The sequence below is a fragment of the Lepidochelys olivacea genome, assembly GCF_965140295.1.
Source record: "Lepidochelys olivacea isolate rLepOli2 genome assembly, chromosome: 8".
Classification (NCBI taxonomy): Eukaryota; Metazoa; Chordata; order Testudines; family Cheloniidae; genus Lepidochelys; species Lepidochelys olivacea.
The window spans coordinates 74,243,911-74,261,233 of record NC_140418.1 but is presented as its reverse complement, the minus strand read 5'-3'; the positions used below and the strand labels follow the sequence as shown (position 1 = coordinate 74,261,233).

At 42.5% G+C, this 17,323-nt stretch overlaps 1 protein-coding gene across 1 annotated transcript in view; it reads right to left on the bottom strand.

Annotated features, from left to right (window-relative positions):
* Positions 1 to 7,271, bottom strand: part of BCAR3 (BCAR3 adaptor protein, NSP family member) — a 145,524-nt gene extending 138,253 nt beyond the window's left edge. The window contains exon 1 of the mRNA XM_084637887.1: positions 7,214 to 7,271. The gene's annotated coding sequence lies outside the window, so the exon portion shown is untranslated. The remainder of the gene's footprint in view (positions 1 to 7,213) is intronic.
* Positions 7,272 to 17,323: the final 10,052 nt, after the last annotated feature.

Sequence of the window (17,323 nt, the reverse complement as noted above, 5' to 3'; positions counted from 1 at the left end):
CTTCTCCAGCAGCAAACACAGATGCTGCAGACTCTTGTGGAGCTACAGGTTCAACAATCACTGGCTTGCCTCCCTTTGCAGTCCATGGAGAACTCCATTTTCTCTTTCTCACATCACACACACCCCCCCAGTATTCCATGTGGTATCAGGAACCACATCCTTACCCCTACTTACCAGGGGACATTAAGGACAACCACAGCTTCACATAAAATGACCGGTGAAAGCCATGGTTGCCGTATGTATAGAGAAAATTGGTCCATTTTACTTCTTCCCCTTGTTAAATTCTGTTCCATTAATATATACAATTTTAATGTATTTGCTTTTAAATTGCACAGATTTTTCTTTGCACTATTTGTTACTGAATAAAATTCTATTAGTTGGAAAATAATTCATCTTAATTAGTTCACAACAAATGCTTCAGAATGCCTAGCAGTACTGAAAGCACCTACTTACATGTTACCGTACAGTGTGATAAACTCACAGGATCCGTGATAAACAGTGTAATAATCATAAACGTACAGCAAGTACTGCAAAATAGTGTATTAACAGTATTATATTCAGAGATGTATCCTGAGCACCATCCAATTCCCTAACAGGGCCCAGTACAGGAGGGCCAGGTAATGCACAGTACACTACAATGCATTAATGTGCCTCACTGTTAAAGAGCTCTTTCAAATCTACCCTTAGCTGTATAGCTTGGGGTTAAAAACCTCTTCTAGTAGCCCTTATGTCTGGCAGTTCTAACGCAGCAGATGGCCCTCCACCATCTGAAACTTTTCTCCCTTTGCCTCACAGCTATTATGCAGGACACAACAGGCAACCATAGCCACCAGGAAAGTTTTTTTCACTGAGATCCAATCTTATGAGTAAAAAACACCAGCATCCCTTCATTCTACCAAAAGCACCTTCAAGTGTCATTCTGCACCTGCTGAGCCAGTAGTTGAATCTTTCCGTGGTGCTGCTGTTGAGGTAGCCGATGTATGGCTTCATGAGCCAGGGAAGCAAGGAGTAGGCAGGATCCCCCAGGATCACTACAGGCATTTCAACATTGCCAATGGTATTCCGCTTGTAGCTTTCTGAATAGTCCTGTGTTCTGAAAGATTGAAGCATCTTGCACCTTCACTAACCAGCTAACATGGATGTTGGTGAAGCATCCCCAGTGATCTACCAATGCTTGCATAACCATAGAAAAGTAGCTCTTTCTTTCATGTACTCTGTGGCAAGGTTTTCCAGTGCCAAAATAGGGATTTGGATGCCATCTATTGCTCCAGTTTGGGAACCCCATTGCTGCAAATCCATCCACTATGTCCTGCACATTACAGAGAATCACAGTCTTATGTAGCAGAAAAAGATTAATGCCCTGCACACTTGCATAGCAATGGCCTCTGCACTGCGTTTTCCCCACTCCAAAATGATTTGCCACTGACTGGTAGCAATCCGATGTCGCAAGTTTTCACCATTTGTTTCTCCACCATCAGTGCAGCTCTCATTTTGGTGTTCCTGTGCTGGAGGGCTCAGGCTAGCTTGGCACACAAATCAAGGACTGTGGCCTTGTGCACCTGAAAGTTCTGCAGCCACTGCGGGTCATCTCATGGCTGCATTTTGATGTGATCCCCCCAATCAGTGCTCATTTTCTTGGGCCCATAAGCGATGTTCCACCATCTATAGTTGGTCCATGAATTCCAACAACTTTAAATTAGTTCTCACTATGTCCCACAGCAATCTGTCTTCCACAAAATCATCCTATTCCCTGCTGATTCGGTTGTTCTTATGGCTCTGCAAATACTGGAGGATCATGTGTCCTGTGCTTGCAGAGGTGTGCAGGCTCCATGCTCCTGTCAGAGATGGTGGACAGTGAAGAGGGCCACACGTGTCCATGAGATATTTTTTAAAAAGGCATGAAAATTATGGGATATAGATGACATTATGGGATAGAGACAGTTGCACACAGGGAAGTTGACTCCTTGCTCCCACTCATTCCTGTGCTACTCATTTTTGTCCCACCATGCATTGCCAAAGCTTCCCAAGAGACAGTGGCGGGTTACACATTGGGATACCGACTCATAGCGCACAGCACTGTGTATTGTCACAAGCAGTCCTGGTGAGTGCAAAGAGTGCCAATGCAAGGAGCCAAGTATGCATATGCACAAGAGATAAAGAAACCACAGTGAGTGTATCCTGATGTAACTTGTGTCAACCAAAGTTTGTAATGCAAACATGGTCTAACACAAGGAAAATAGTAGAGCTGGCCAGAGCACAATTGTTTCTCAACACCTTTTGAGGTTTCAGAGTTTGTTTTCATTCTGCATTGGAACAAAAACCAAACCTTTCAAACAGTTTCACACAACAGAACTGTGCCGAAATGTCCACTTTCAGATTGAAAAGATCAGGTTTTTGATTAGTCTCTCTCTCATTGGAGAGCCCACCTTGCACCTCAGGAACCTTACCATCACAAACTTAATTGAAGATGATACATTTCCATAAAACAGCATTTTTGAGGAAAAATATTTTGTTGAAAACATTCTCATCAGCTTGAGACAATAGACGAGCCAGTTTCCCTTTGTGCTTGGATTACAAACTGCAGGGAAATGTTCAAATCCAAACTATTTTCACTGAATTTAAAAAACATTCATAAAACATTTCTAAAACAATTATTCTTTTAAAACCAAAACATGTACTGACAACCTGGAAAAATTATGAGATTGGCTTAAATGTTTTTGTTTTTTTTTAAATTGGGATTCCCTTTTTTAGTCTTCAGTTAAACCATTAGGGTTCACATCTGTGTTACATTTTCAGGCTTCTCTTTATCCATGAGAGCTAACAACTTACTTAAACAAAAATAAACCTGAAATTTTCATGTAATCCCATGATGCTAGTACTTTAGGTAAAATATTAAATATCATGACATACATATCATCATCATTGGAAAGGGCAAAACACATTAAATGTTGGGCTTAATCCCAAATGACATTAAACACATATCAGTTTGTGTTAGTTCAACTTGTTTGCAGCCTATAACATACTGTAAATTTCCTTTCAAATCTTAGTATTAAATTACTTTAACAATACCACAAATCAGTCACACACAAGCAGTTTGCATAAATACATAGTATGGTCACTGGAAGCAATTACATTTTTTCCATTAGCAAGTTACATGGTTGTTTAAAATTCAATGGGCCTGTTTCTCATTTACACTAAAAGTTTTGACTATATGAGAAAGGGTTTGCTGGTATAAACTATACTTGAAAACCCTCCCAGTGGAAACACAGTTACACCAGAAAAATAGTTCCTTTGCTGGTATAGCTTACACCACTTCCTCAAACAAAATAAGCTATACCAACAAAAGGACTGACAGACAGTATAACCGAATCCATAGTGGGACTTTTTCTGGCATAATTATGTTGATTAAAGGGGTGATTTTTACACATTCCTAACTGACATAACTATGCTGGCAAAACCACTCCGGCAGAATGCAGAGGCCTTAAAGTGGATGTAAATTATATTTATATACACTCACTTTAAGGTCGCTTTACACTGTCAGACCAGTGTAAAGTGGCCTTGATGTAAATGAGAAACTGGTGGTAAACAGAAAAGGAGGACTTGTGGCACCTGAGAAACAAATTTATTTGAGCATAAGCTTTCGTGAGCTACAGCTCACTTCATCGGATGCAGTCAGCTTCCTTCCTTCAGCAGTGTCATCTTTCAGTGTAGGACTATACCTTCTCAGAATCACATCATGAAAACCTTGCCACTAAATCCTCTGCTGGTGTAAACTGGTATAGATCCATTGTGTTCAATAGAGCTATGCCAGTTTACTCCAGCAGAGAATGTAGCCCGCTATCTCATCTGAAACTCCCTTTTGTTACCTCTTTCCACTCATATTTCATATCATCTCTATTCTAGGAGTGATTTCCATGTGAATGAATCCCCTGCATTTATCTGAATAGACTACACTGTTTAACCAGGTTTCAGAGTAACAGCTGTGTTAGTCTGTATTCGCAAAAAGAAAAGGAGGACTCGTGGCACCTTAGAGACTAACCAATTTATTTGAGCATGAGCTTTCGTGAGCTACAGCTCACTTCATCGGATGCATACCGTGGAAACTGCCTATTTAACCAGTTGCATCTCCAAGGGCTCCTACTGTCACAGACATTACACACGTTCTTCAGTCTGAACTGAGACAAGTGGTTTTTGTTACAATAGCTCAGATCAGCCTGAGCTAGTACCCTAGCCAGTTTACTAATAGGAATATAGAATATCAAATAATTTACTGAGCCAGCCCATCCATACCTTCATTCACATATTCTAATCCTAATTTAATTTACTTCACAGTTCGTTTGTTCACAGCATTGTTCCAAACTGCCATATCAGGTTTCAGTAGTCAACATTCTGACAATGTTTGGAAGGGCTCATCTATGGAGTGAAAACTCTACAGCCTCTGAAAAGAAATCATTTACATAGCTATTGTGAGCAGACTAGCCTCTAAACTGTCCCTGCAAACTGGAATTTTCAGATCAGTCTGATGAATACCAAAACCTATTCACAAACTGCAAAGAAACATTAGCATCAAGGGTAATTCAACTTGCATGCGTTCATCTGGACAATGGTCTATAATGATAAGATCCTACAAACTGCCACTCAGCATTTAAATACATGCTGAATCAGTAACCTCACTTGCAAATTAAAATTAAAGCTATAATTAATTATAAGTGGATGTCTTAACATCTATTCAAACTCCTGTACCAGAAGAATTCAGTCATAGAGATTATGCTTGTTTGATTTTATACATACATTTCTATTTTCCAAATGTATCCACAAAGTAGTATCACAAACACTTAATTACTCCATCATATGCCAGAAAATGTCTGAGATTTGAGCCTATGGGCTGGAAGCCAATACCTCGTACTAGTAGCATACCAGGACATGGCTACACTTGCAGATGTAGAGCGCTTTCAATTAAACCAAATTTTAATTAAATTTGGAGAGCACAGTAGGGAAAGCGCTGCAGTCTGTCCACAATGACAGCTGCAAGCGCACTGGTGTGGCCGCATTTGCGGCACTTGCTGCGGCATTGGGAGCGGTGCATTATGGGCAGCTATCCCACAAAGCACCTCTTCCCAATCTGGCACTGTGGCTTGTGGGAAGGGGGTATGGGGTGTGGGACACTCTGGGTCCTGTCTCAACGCCCCGTGATGCATTGGTTCACATCCCAGCACTTCCTGTGCTTCCGTCCCCTTTTGGCGCCATCTTTCAAAATTTTTTGTACTGTGTGCTCTGTCTTCCCTTTCTGTCTGTGGGAATGGGGCCCGAACTGCTGACGAATATGCTGATGAGTCTCGCCAGCACGTCACATTTGGCAGTCGAGTTACTCCTTAAGATCCAAACTGACAGTGAGGACTCTGACGATATCAACTCAGGAGTGAACCTATAATGTGGGAGGCCCTCTCGACACAGGCTCAAGAGACCGTGTTTGCCATGCCAACCGGACTCTATCAGTTTACCCAGCTGCCCTTAGGTCTCCATGGGGCCCCTGTGATCTCCCAGAGGCTGATGGATCACCTCCTGAAGCCTCACGCTTCCTACACGGCAACATATATTGATGATGTGGTGGTGATATACAGCTGGTGCTGGGAGGACCATCTCAACGAGGTGGCAGTCATGCTACTGGCCCTCGGGCCTAACCGCCAACCCAAAGAAATGTTGGATTAGGTGGCCAGAGACGACCTACCTGGGGTACACTCTGGGCCGAGGACAGGTATGCCCCCTCATAGGAAAGGGGCAGGTCCTTCAAGCCTGTCTCCCACCCACCACAAAGTGACAAGTGCACCAGTTCCTGAGGCTAGGTGGTTACTACTGTCAATTCATCCCCCAGTTCGCCTCCATTGCAGCCCCCCTAACCGAGTTCCTAACCAAAAAGACAACCTGCAGCGCATACACTGGACCACTGAGTGAGAGGAGGCCTTCCAGACCCTCAAGACTCGCCTGTGTGAGGAGTCAGAGCTGTACAGCCCCAACTTCACCCGTTGATTCATCATCCAGACAGATACCTTGAATGTGGGACTTGGGGCTGTCCTCTCCCAAGAGATCAATGGGGAAGAAGCCCCCCATCCTGTATTTCAGCCAGAAACGGTTCCCCCATGAGTGGAATTATTCAGTTATTGAAAAGGAAGCCCTTGCAGTTAAGTGGGCTGTGGACACTTTCTGGTATCATCTCCTGGGCAACTCCTTTGTGCTCATGACCAATCATGCTCCCCTGAAACGGCTAAACACAATGAAAGAAACCAAATGCCAGACTGATGCCCTAGTACCTTACCCTCAGCCATATGGTTGGTGCAGGAGAGTGAACGCAGGTAAGGACAATGCGAATGCGTACTTTCTAACACACGTGGGGGAAGATAAGTCAGCCAGACCCAGGGAATAGGAGCTGGTCGTGTGTGTGTGTGTGTGTGTGGAGAACAGGAAGTATCAGAGGTGGGGCCTCCAGCTCAGTTGAGCCAGAGAAGGAGCGAGACGCCTCTGCCTTGCTGCTAGCCCCTGCACCAGGGACCAACCAGTTCCAATCCCTACCTCTGGAGGAGGACCCAGAGAGAGAGAAGTTGCTAGGACTGCTGTTGGCTGAATACCCCGAGGAGACAGAGGACCTGTGAGCAACAGAGCCCTACAAACAGATAGGGGTAGGAAGTAGCCCAGGGAAACCAGACATTAGTCTGCGTATGTTGCTGAATCCAGAGTCAACATATTTCAGGAGGATCCCCACTGACTCAGTGGCAGGACTACTTGCCCCAGTAGGGTCTGGGTTGGGACCCAGTGCAGTAGGGTGTGCCCAGGTCCTCCTACACCCTGCTGCCACACCCACCTCTGGGATGGCAGCCTACCCCACTTCAGCCAGGCAGCTTGTCTGTATTTGCCATCTCCCCCACACAGCGCTCTGGCCCACCCGCGACCCCTCCGTTCAACTCCCCCCTCTGCCACCCAGCGCCTCCTGCAGGCCAGCTGTTCCGTAGCATGTAGGAGGCACACGGGGGGTGGAGGGGAGGGGAGAAGTGGGGACAGGGCAGGAAGAGGTGGGGCTGAGTACCCCTGGGACAAGGAGGAAGCTGATGCCTGTGCCCTAAATCAATATAGAATGATATACATTTTAAAAGGAAAAAAAAAAGGCAGCACTGATATACAGAATACAGGTAAAAATAAACCATGAATATTCAAAACAGACCTTGGGGCAGCCACACTCCCCGTATCTCCATTCAGTATGTGGCAGCAGTTGTAGTGTTCTAAGTGGAAGCTGCCATTTTAATTATACTGAGCCAGGGTCCAGTGTGCTGGTACAAAGACTGAAAATTCATAGGACTGAAAGGAGTTAATTATCAAACTGGAAACCAGAGAGTTCTGAGGTTGTTGTATGTTCTATATTTTTTAATGGTTAAACATGATTAATTAACCACATTTTTAAAATGTAAAATAGCTGTTTTACAATACTGCAACTGAGATTTTAAATGTTTCAAATGGTGAAGCTGATTTCAGTTCTACTTTGTGTAATCAAATTATTGAGATGATATCTATCTATTCAATTGCTAAGGTTTCCTTTTCATTACATTTAAGACACTTTACTAATTTGTAATAACTTACTCCTTTTGGAAGTTACATAGCAATCAGAATTTCTTTTCTATTACATCAGAGTTTTGTTTAAAATACTGGTAATTTACATTTCTAATATAGCCTTGTTACAACTGTAAAAATAAAAGGTTTGTTTTGTGATTTCAAGCACAGCCCCTAAGGTAAACAAATCTGTTTATTTAAATAAGGAAATAGAAGGAAAATAGACCTGCAAAGACATTTTAAACTGATCAACCACCTAGATTATAACTGCCCTGCTTATGTACTGAATTTCAAAACAGCAAATAGAACACTGGTGACAGTTCATAGAAATGTCAGCACAAGGGTTTAGATGCACATTTCTTGAGTAGAAGTAATTTAGTTTAACTTTTTATAAACCAAATTAATATTACTGGAAAAGTAATCTCCTTCTTTATGAAATGCAGTGGAGTAGACAAACATTTCTGTTGTAAAGATTCTTGCGGCTGTTTGAAAAGCTGGAGAAGGGCAAAATCTTTTTTGTTAAAGATACCTGCCCATCTAGCTATTGCACAGGGTACGCTGTAGCAGAGTAGAATGGAGAACGTCTTGTTTTTACAGAAGAGCGGACACTCTTAGCTATTTATTGCCTTCTGATTAAAACTGGGTGAAAAAACTCATCTGAAAAATTTCAGAAAAAGAATTTGGGGTTGACTAAAACTATTTATGAATTCATGTAGAGTTCAAATAGATTCCAGTGAATCAAAGAAGTCAAAAGGTTTTGGTAATGTTGAAATGAAATATTTTGTTTCAACTTGAAAAACTGTGTTTAGACTTAGACAAAGGCAAAGAGGACTAGATTCACAAAACAGGAGGTGGTGGTGGTGGCGGCTTCCATATAAGCTTTGTCCAATGTTAGTAGGGCACTCATATGGGAGTGTATGGTTCAGTCCCCCCGCCCCAAAGGAACAGAAGGGATTTAAACTTGGGTCTCCCACATTGAAAGGTAGTGTCATAACCATTGGGCTGTGGGACCTTCAGGTATAGGAGCTCTCAATATTGCCTCATGAAGCTAGCTGTTCCACTTTTATAAATTAAATAGTCATTGGAGCAGGGACTTTACCTTGGGTCTCTGTGATGTTCCCCGCTGGTATTATCTGGACCAGTGATCTACTAGGTCACTCCAATCCTTGACTCTGGGAGCCAGCCTTACCCTGCTCTGCTGTGAGAACTCCCGCCCACTCCTGGGCTGTTTACACAGCCTTTGGCATGTAAGCTGCTCCCAGCTACTTGCAACCGAATGACACTAGCCAATATCTCTGGTCCCATATGCAACCCTAGGAACCTCTGTCTTGCAGTGTCCAGTTATGCCCGCTGGATGCTGCAAGCTTATAGGAGTTTGTCAATTTAACAAAGAAATTGATATATAACAGGCTTGCTATCCCAAGGGGAGTCTCTGACACTTCAAACCAAATGCACTGCTTCAGGTAGAACAAACAGATTAACTACAAAGATAAATTTTAAGTGATTATAAGTCAAAACATAACAAATCAGATTTGGTTAAATGAAACAAAATGCATTCTAAGCTGATCTTAACACTTTCAATGCCCTTACAAACTTAGATGCTTGTCACCACTGGCTGGCTGGTTGCTCTTCAGCCAGGCTTTCCCCTTTGATCAGCGCTTCAGTCGCTTGATGTGGTGTCTGTAAATGTAGGTGGGAGAGAGAGCACGCGAGAGCGAGCATGGCAAATGTCTCTCCCTTTTGTCATGTTCTTTCTTCCCCCTTGGCTTTGCCCCCTTCCCCTTCAGGGCCAGGTGAGCATTAGCTCATCACAGTCCCCAAACTGACCAAAGGAAGGGGGGTGATTCACTTGAGAATCCAACAGATCCTTTTGTTGCTGCCTAGGCTAGCGTCCTTTGTTCCTGTGAGGCTGGGCTGGGTTTGACCCATACATGCCCTGATGAGGTGTGAACTGCCTCTCTGCTCTTGGAGAGTTTTTGACTGGGCTTATTTTAAGCCTGAAGACACACTTTCAGCCTCATAACTATATACACATGAAATTATAACAACAATGCTGAGTGCATCATGAGCCTTCTGAAGACAGCCAACATGACAAACCTTGCATTGGATATTACACAATCATTTTATAAGGATGAACATGGGGGTGCAGGGTGTTCCCACAGGGTACTGAATGTTCCAGTCTCCCACAAGAGCGCCCATCCAGGCTGTAGAGTCGCTCTCACTCCATTCCCTGGCAAAAGGACTATCCATTGTCATTATGAACGAAAATGGATAGTCATTGGGCCAGAAAGGTAGTGAGAAGGGGCATGCTTGTCTAAAGGGTGATCCATAAACATGCTCACTACACTACATGCCTTTGAGTGACACAGCTGTGCTGGAAGAAGTATGTAGTGTAGAGCTCGTCTTTTTCCTACAACACTTTTCACTGCAGTAGCTAAGCACTACTGTATAAACACTTGTTACCCATAGCCATTGCTGTTATTGCACAGACACATTTTCAGACAGGGAGATAACAGCTGGAAGGACACAATCCCTCCCCACCACATAAATGAGAACAAAATACTCTGCCAGTATCTCCATTACAGATACACTCCAGTCACCCCTGAAATGGTGGCAAATCTATAGAAAACCTAAGAAAAAGTTAAAGCCATAGTTCTGGGAACATTGCTGAACACTAGTTCCTAAAGCTAGTGAGGCTGTTTTCTTCTGTTGAATTTGTGCATTCTTTGCTGCTCAAAACACTGGAAATAATCAGATACAATGTATTACCTCATTTCTCATGAGAAAGTTTCTTCCAGTTCCTTGTTTAAGAACTCCCTTACCAATAACTAGTGGTGTTCCTTTATTAGATTCTGATCTCTGTGTGTCACCAATCATTTCACTCATCATATAATTGATATTTCATACAAAGCATGCTATGTAAGATGCATGAAAAGTCACGATCTGCTGAAACCCATTGTTCTGGCAAAATATGTACATAGTCATCTATATAGTTGCTACTGAAATATGTTGCAAGTTTGAGAGTCTCCACTGACAACAAAGGAGGTGATCCACTCCCAATAGGGCTTTAAACAACCATCGATCAGCAGGAGAGTTGTAATAAAGGAATTTACAATGCTGTAAGAGGGCTGCGCAAGCATCACACAGTGGTGGATTGCTCAACTCTGTAACACAGCAAAGTCCACCAGGATATGTCAGGGCTAGTCTTTTCCAGGCACATGGACTAAGGATATAATATAGGGGTCAATGGCACCATGCTTTTACTTCTCTCCTCCCTCACCTATGCTGGAATCAACAAGAGTGCTGGGATGACAAAGACTTGAACCGAGGAGACTGGTCCTAGGCTTAATGGGAAAGCATCTGTATGAAGAACAATAAGCAACCTGAAACTTCCAGTGGGGTGAGAAAAACAGCTTGACCCAAATACTGCCTAATCTGATAAGGTTTAAGATTTAGACTGTGCACTTACCTTTTATTTTCTTTGGTAACTATCTCTGACCTTTTGTGCCTACCACTTACAATCACTTAAAATCAATCTTTCTGTAGTTAAATCTGTTTTATATTTTACCTAAAACAGTGTTTTGGTTGAAGTGCTTGGGAAATCTCAGCTCAGTTTACAAAGGCTAGTGTGTGTCCTCTCCACATCGAGGAGGGGTGGACTGGGTAATAAACTTACACTGGTCAGGCATTTGACCAGGGCAAGACAGTATATTCCAGGGGTGCAAGGCTAGAGGCTTGGGAGATTTGCAGGTGACTTTCTGTGTGATTCATGAGTGGCTCAGGGAGCATTCACGCAATTAGCTGCATGTGGGGTTCCATATGCTGTTGTGCTAAGTGATAACAGCTCTTACAGGAGTTTTCTGCTTGTCACTAGCAGAGCATTGTGAGAGACAGCCCAGGCTAGAGAATTAAAAAGGTCAGAGTAGTTTTTAAACTAAGGCTTGGGGGAAGCCAACAGGTGCAGAGGAGCACATGGTTCAGACAGAGACATCTCTTAAGGGAGGATTTATTAAAGGAGAGTCCTCTATCCTAGTAGAGGATAGAAGTTGATAAAGTACAGATAGGAACTGAAGAGAAACAGTCAAACCAAAAAGAGTCCCATTCAATTACATTGCATGAAGGCAGACTGCTAAAAATATTGACAAAAAATGTTAACTCCTTGTACACAAATGCAACAAATCCAAATATTGAAATGAGTGAACTTCAGTACCTGATATTAAAGGGGGCTATTGATATGATAGGCATTGCAGAAACTTGGTGGAATGACAATGAATGGCACATGGTATAAGGAAGTCACAGAAACACACCATGATGGTGGGGGAATGGCACTGTGTGAGAAAAGCAAGCATAGAGAGTCAAATATAGTAAAAATCTTGAATGAATCAAACAGCACGATAGAACCTTTATGGATATTATTGAATAATACGAGTACAGTAGTAGGAATATACTCCAGACCACCTGACCAGGATAGTTGACAAGGACTGTGAAAAGCTCAGGAGATGAGAGGCTACCAAAAAAACAAACAAACAAACAAACAAACAAAAAAAAAAAAAAAAAACCCACCCAATAATAAATGGGTAATTTCAACTATCCCCTTATTGCCTGGGCACATGTCAACTCAGGACAGGATGCAGAGATAAATTTCTAGACACAATTAATGACTGCTTCTTGCAGCAGCTAGTCCTGGTACCCACATGGGGAGAGGCAATTCTTGATTTGGTCTTAAGTGGAGTACAGGATCTGGTCCAAGAGATGACTAAAGCTGAACTGCTTAGTAATAGCCATAATGCAGATAAATGTAACATTCTTGTAGGAGAAAATACCAAAGAAACCCAACCCAGTAACATTTAACTTCAAAAAGGAGGAGTACTATACAAACATGAGGAGGCTAGTTACATGGAAATTAAAAGGAACAGTCACAAGAGTGAAATGCCTGCAAGCTGCATGGAAACATTTTTAAAACACCGTAATAGAGGCACAAACTAGATGTATAACCCCCCCCCACCCAAAAATAAAACAAAAACCCACCATACCCCCCACAACCACAGAAGACCAAAAAATGACACCATGGCTAAACAGAGTAAAAGAGGAGGTGAAAGACATTTTAAAAATTGGAAGTCAAATTTTACTGAGGAAAATAGAAATGACCTTAAATTCTGGCAAGTGTAAAAGTAGAATTAGGCAGGCAAAAGGGAATTTGAGGAGCAACTAGCAAGAGACAAAAAAAAAGCTGTTAGTTTTTGTAAGTACATCAGAAGCAGGAAACCTGCCAATCAGTGGGGCCACTGAATGATCAAGGTGCTGAAGAAGCCTTCTAGGAAGACAAGGCCCTCACGAAGAGGCTAATTAAATTCTTTGCATTGGTCTTTGCTGCAGGGGATGTGAGGGAAATTCCCATACCTGAGCCATTCTTTTTAGGTGACAAATCTGAGGAACTGTTCCAGATTAAGGTGTCAATATAGAAGGATTTGTTACAAATTCATTAAAAATTAAACAGTAATAAGTCACCAGGACCAGATGGTATTTACCCAAGAGTTCTGAAGGAACTCAAATATGAATTTGTAGAACTAGCAACTGTGGTATGTACATATCACTTAAATCAACCTCCGTCCAAGATGACTGGAGGCTAGCTAACGTGACACAAATTTTTAAAAAAGACTCCAGAAGCAATCCTAACAATTGCAGGCCAGTAAGCCTAACTTCAGTACCAAGCAAATTGGTTGAAACTGTAGTAAAGAACAGAATTATCAGGCATATAGATGAATGATATACTGGGGAAGAATCACACAGCTTTTAAAAAACTAAATTTGTTAGTCTTTAAGGTGCCACAAGTACTCCTTTTCTTTTTAAAAGGGAAATCATGCCTCACCAATCTATTTGAATTATTTGAGGGTGTTAACTAACATGTGGACAAGGATGATAAGACTTCCAGAAAGTCTTTGACAAGGTCCCTCACCAAAGGCTCTTCAGCAAAGTAGGAAGTGATGGGATAAGAGAGAAGGTCCTCTCATGCATCAGTAACTGGCTGAAAGATAGGAAGCAAAGGGTAGCAATAAATGGTCAATTTTCACAGGGGATAGAGGTAAATAGCAGAATGCCCCAAAAGATCTATACTGGAATCAGTGCTGTTCAACATATTGCCCAGTACACCACAAAAGGTCCATACATTATTCTAGAGAAAATGCCGAGGAGGACTGAGCAGTCTTGGAACCTGAAATTGTCTCTTGAATCTAAACAGTCTGGTTGAAGGTCACGGTTATAACACTGCAGTGTTCAGCTGACCTGCAGATTGTATAGTGAAGTGTTGTTACAGGAGTAGCTACTTGTAGGGCCAAATTCTGTTCTCAAACCCATTGAATTCAATAGAATCGTACAGGTGTAACGAGCAGAATTTGGCCCATAATTTTCTAGAAATGGATTCAAGACATGAAGTTTTCATCCAGACTAGAACTTCCCTAGAGTTTAACAGGTTTCATATCCAATGTTTAGTTCAGATCCATCTCTAAGAGTTTCAGCTAACTCCTCTAAACTAATTAAAAGATAAAACAGTCATGTTTACTGAATTGCAAAATACACTTCAGTCAGAAACTATAGTTCTGCTAGATTGGTTTTCCTTGATGCTCGAATCAAATGACATTAAGAGATCAGCACTAATCTGACGACACCACTGCAGCAAATAGAGCAATATGCCCCCCCCTTTTTTTTTGATTGAAAGATAGAAAAGGCTCCACAACTCAAGTATATTTTCCTTCAATTAAAAAAAAAAACCAAAACACAAAAAAACCCAAGAACCACCCCTTTTATAGGACAGAAAAAGGCCAAATATCTAAAGGGTTCTCAGCCTGGCATCTACTTACAATTCTGTGCACACAATCAATGGCAAGTACAAATTTGAACATGTAAATAGTTGCAGACAGCAATGACTGCATTTAGATGTCTAGCCACCAACAAATCAGGTGGTTAGAAGTCTAAATGTTAGAATTTATGCCTGCAGAAGGCAGTTAGCAAAAAAGGTTATGGACACAAGACTAAAGGTCGTTTAAATTCAGCCAATGCTTTTAACAGGTCAGTTTTTCAGCTGTACCTATGCAGAAGTAAGCACATGGGCAGCAGGTATAATAGGCCAGGAAAGGCAACGCCTTCCCTGGTTCTGCCCCTGATCCACAGCTGGACAACTGGGCTGCGGTGGCTCCCCCACTTCCCTGAGACCCCCACCGCCTCCTCCACTCCACATCCAACCCCCAAAGGTCCCTGCTGCTCACTGCACTGCTGGGGCCAGCAACTCGGGGTGGGGGGAAGGGGAGAGGCCTTCAGAGGCAGGAAGAGCTGCAGCACTGGGGCTGCCCTGGTGCTTGGGGGGCGCGGCAGCAACTCGGTCTGGTGCTTGGGGGGCTAGCTGGGGCATGCAGCCTGGAGCTCCAGTGGTCAAGGCCCCCCCCCCCGGGCTTTTCCTTTAAGGGAGGGTTTCGGGGGCTCCAGCATGCAGGGCCTTGGGCTGAAGGGGCAGGACCAGTGGGCTAGCCTCCCTAAAGCTGGGGTTCACCCACCGCCCATGAGTGAGCTCAAATGAGAAGAGGAGCACAAATGCACCCTTGTGTGAACACAGCACACGGATCCTGGGGCTGATTTTGTATTAGAACAGTCCCTAGCATAAATTAGGCCATAGAGCTGATCCATACCACACTGCCAATGGCTCCCAAAAATTGTTTTGGCAGCTGAGGAAGGCTAGAGTACAGGCATACCTTCTTTCCCCCTCCCCACCCAAACATAGCCCCCCTATGCTGGGGTCAGGAGGGGGTTGTTCTGGAGCCACTGTGATAACTGTAAACCACTGGAGGATTTTCCAGCACAGAAGACTGACACACAAACTAGCTCCAGAGAATACATCAGCTGGAGACCAGCACAAAGCTGCCCTAACAGACCTAAGAACAAGTACCAACTTTTTCTAAATCTTGTGCAATATTTCTTTAATCACATGGAATTCAAGTTATAAATGCACTGCAGTCACAGTCTTTCACAGATGTAAATTGACCATCTCTCTCACCAACCGAAGTTGGTCCAATAAGAGATATTACCTCACCCACCTTGTCTCTCTAAAGCCACCTAGGCAGGTCAGCCCGATACTAGCATTCAGCCTTGCTATGCAAGAAACCTAAGAACAATTTCTGTTCCAAATCATTTGATAATGCGGACAACCCATCACTTCCAATTCAGGAGCTTAGTGAACATGCTTTATCAGCTACTGAGTGGGTCTGATGGGTTCCAAAGATAGTCTGTCTCAGTTCTCCTTGTCAGAAAGGCATGGGAGGAGCCTAAAGTCTTTCAGATGAACAAAAAAAACAACAACAACAAAAGTCAGAGGGCAAGAAAAATCACATCATAGGGTCTTGCCATAACGTGGTAAATGCACTTGAAACTGAATATGGTTAGTAACTTCTTCCCCAATTATGCTCTTTCCAGCCTAAATACAAATAAATTAGAGGACATCCTGGTACACAGAACCAGTAACCACAGGCACGAACCCTTCTAAAACTAAAGGCTGTGCCTCGTCACACAAAAGAGAAGCAAAAACTGGATGCAGGCTGCTATTGTAGCTAACTGCAAAAGTTTAATCTCACATTTAAAGTCATTCATTGGTGGTAGCAGCCCAGTGGATCATGTAAGAATGTGTTACTCTCTTTCTTGAGTCAGGGCTGGTTTGATACCATAGTGATGAGCACTCAACAAGTCAGAATAACCTCAGGTCACGCATTTAGTAGGCAAGTGAAGGTTGAGAGGAACTACGTTATACTATTTCCCTGTGAGTGATTATACATTTTGCACTCCAGCACCCCCTAGTATCACCTGATGATCATCATTACATTATAGGGAAAGACTCCACTCTCTCAGTGGTAAGATCAGTGCCAGAGCAAAGCCATGGACATGGAAAGGAAGAACAGGATTCTAAAGCATATACTGGTGCCCCCAATTGGAGAGGCAGTTTTTGGTTCAAAAACATTGGAACCAAAACACACATGGGCTGATAGAACACCAAAGAGAGAGCTCTTGCTATCATAATCAAGACGGGGCAGAGTTCATGTTTGAATAACTCTCTTTGCTTTTAAAGAAGGTGATTTTGAAGTCTGCATATTTTAATATAACAAGGTTGTGTTTCTTTTCACAGATACAGATTTGCTAAAACAACTCAGATTTGCAGATTGCATTAAAACAAAACCCAGACACTTTTCTGTATGTCGTCATATTTATACCTCGCCTAGAAAATGATGCCTATGAGCACAACAAAATTTTCTGAGCGCAGAAACAAGTACAGTCATGTGAAATTTACTCTAAAGTTATGCTCCGGTCAAAGTGGGAAAAGTAGACATTATACTGACTGGACATTACAGCTGCTCCTTTTCAAAACCTTTTTACTGTACTCCGACATTATTGGATCAGACATTTACAAGGAACGTGGACAAGTTTACATCTTTCAAATCTTTTACATGTGTCTGTGTCTATCTGAAACTGATAATTTCATCCTTGCCCTTTGTTAGTAAATTTAAATAGAACCAGATACATAAAGAAAGAACGTTTTCTATAGTCTCTCTAATTTCTTCAAAGGCAACTGAAAAGACTTTTTAAAATAAGATGTATTTTTCCTCTTTTCCTAGTGACTCAGATGGCTGCCCTAATTTGTCAGAAAATTCAGAAGACTGCAAAGAACTACCCTTCATAAAACACATGAGAA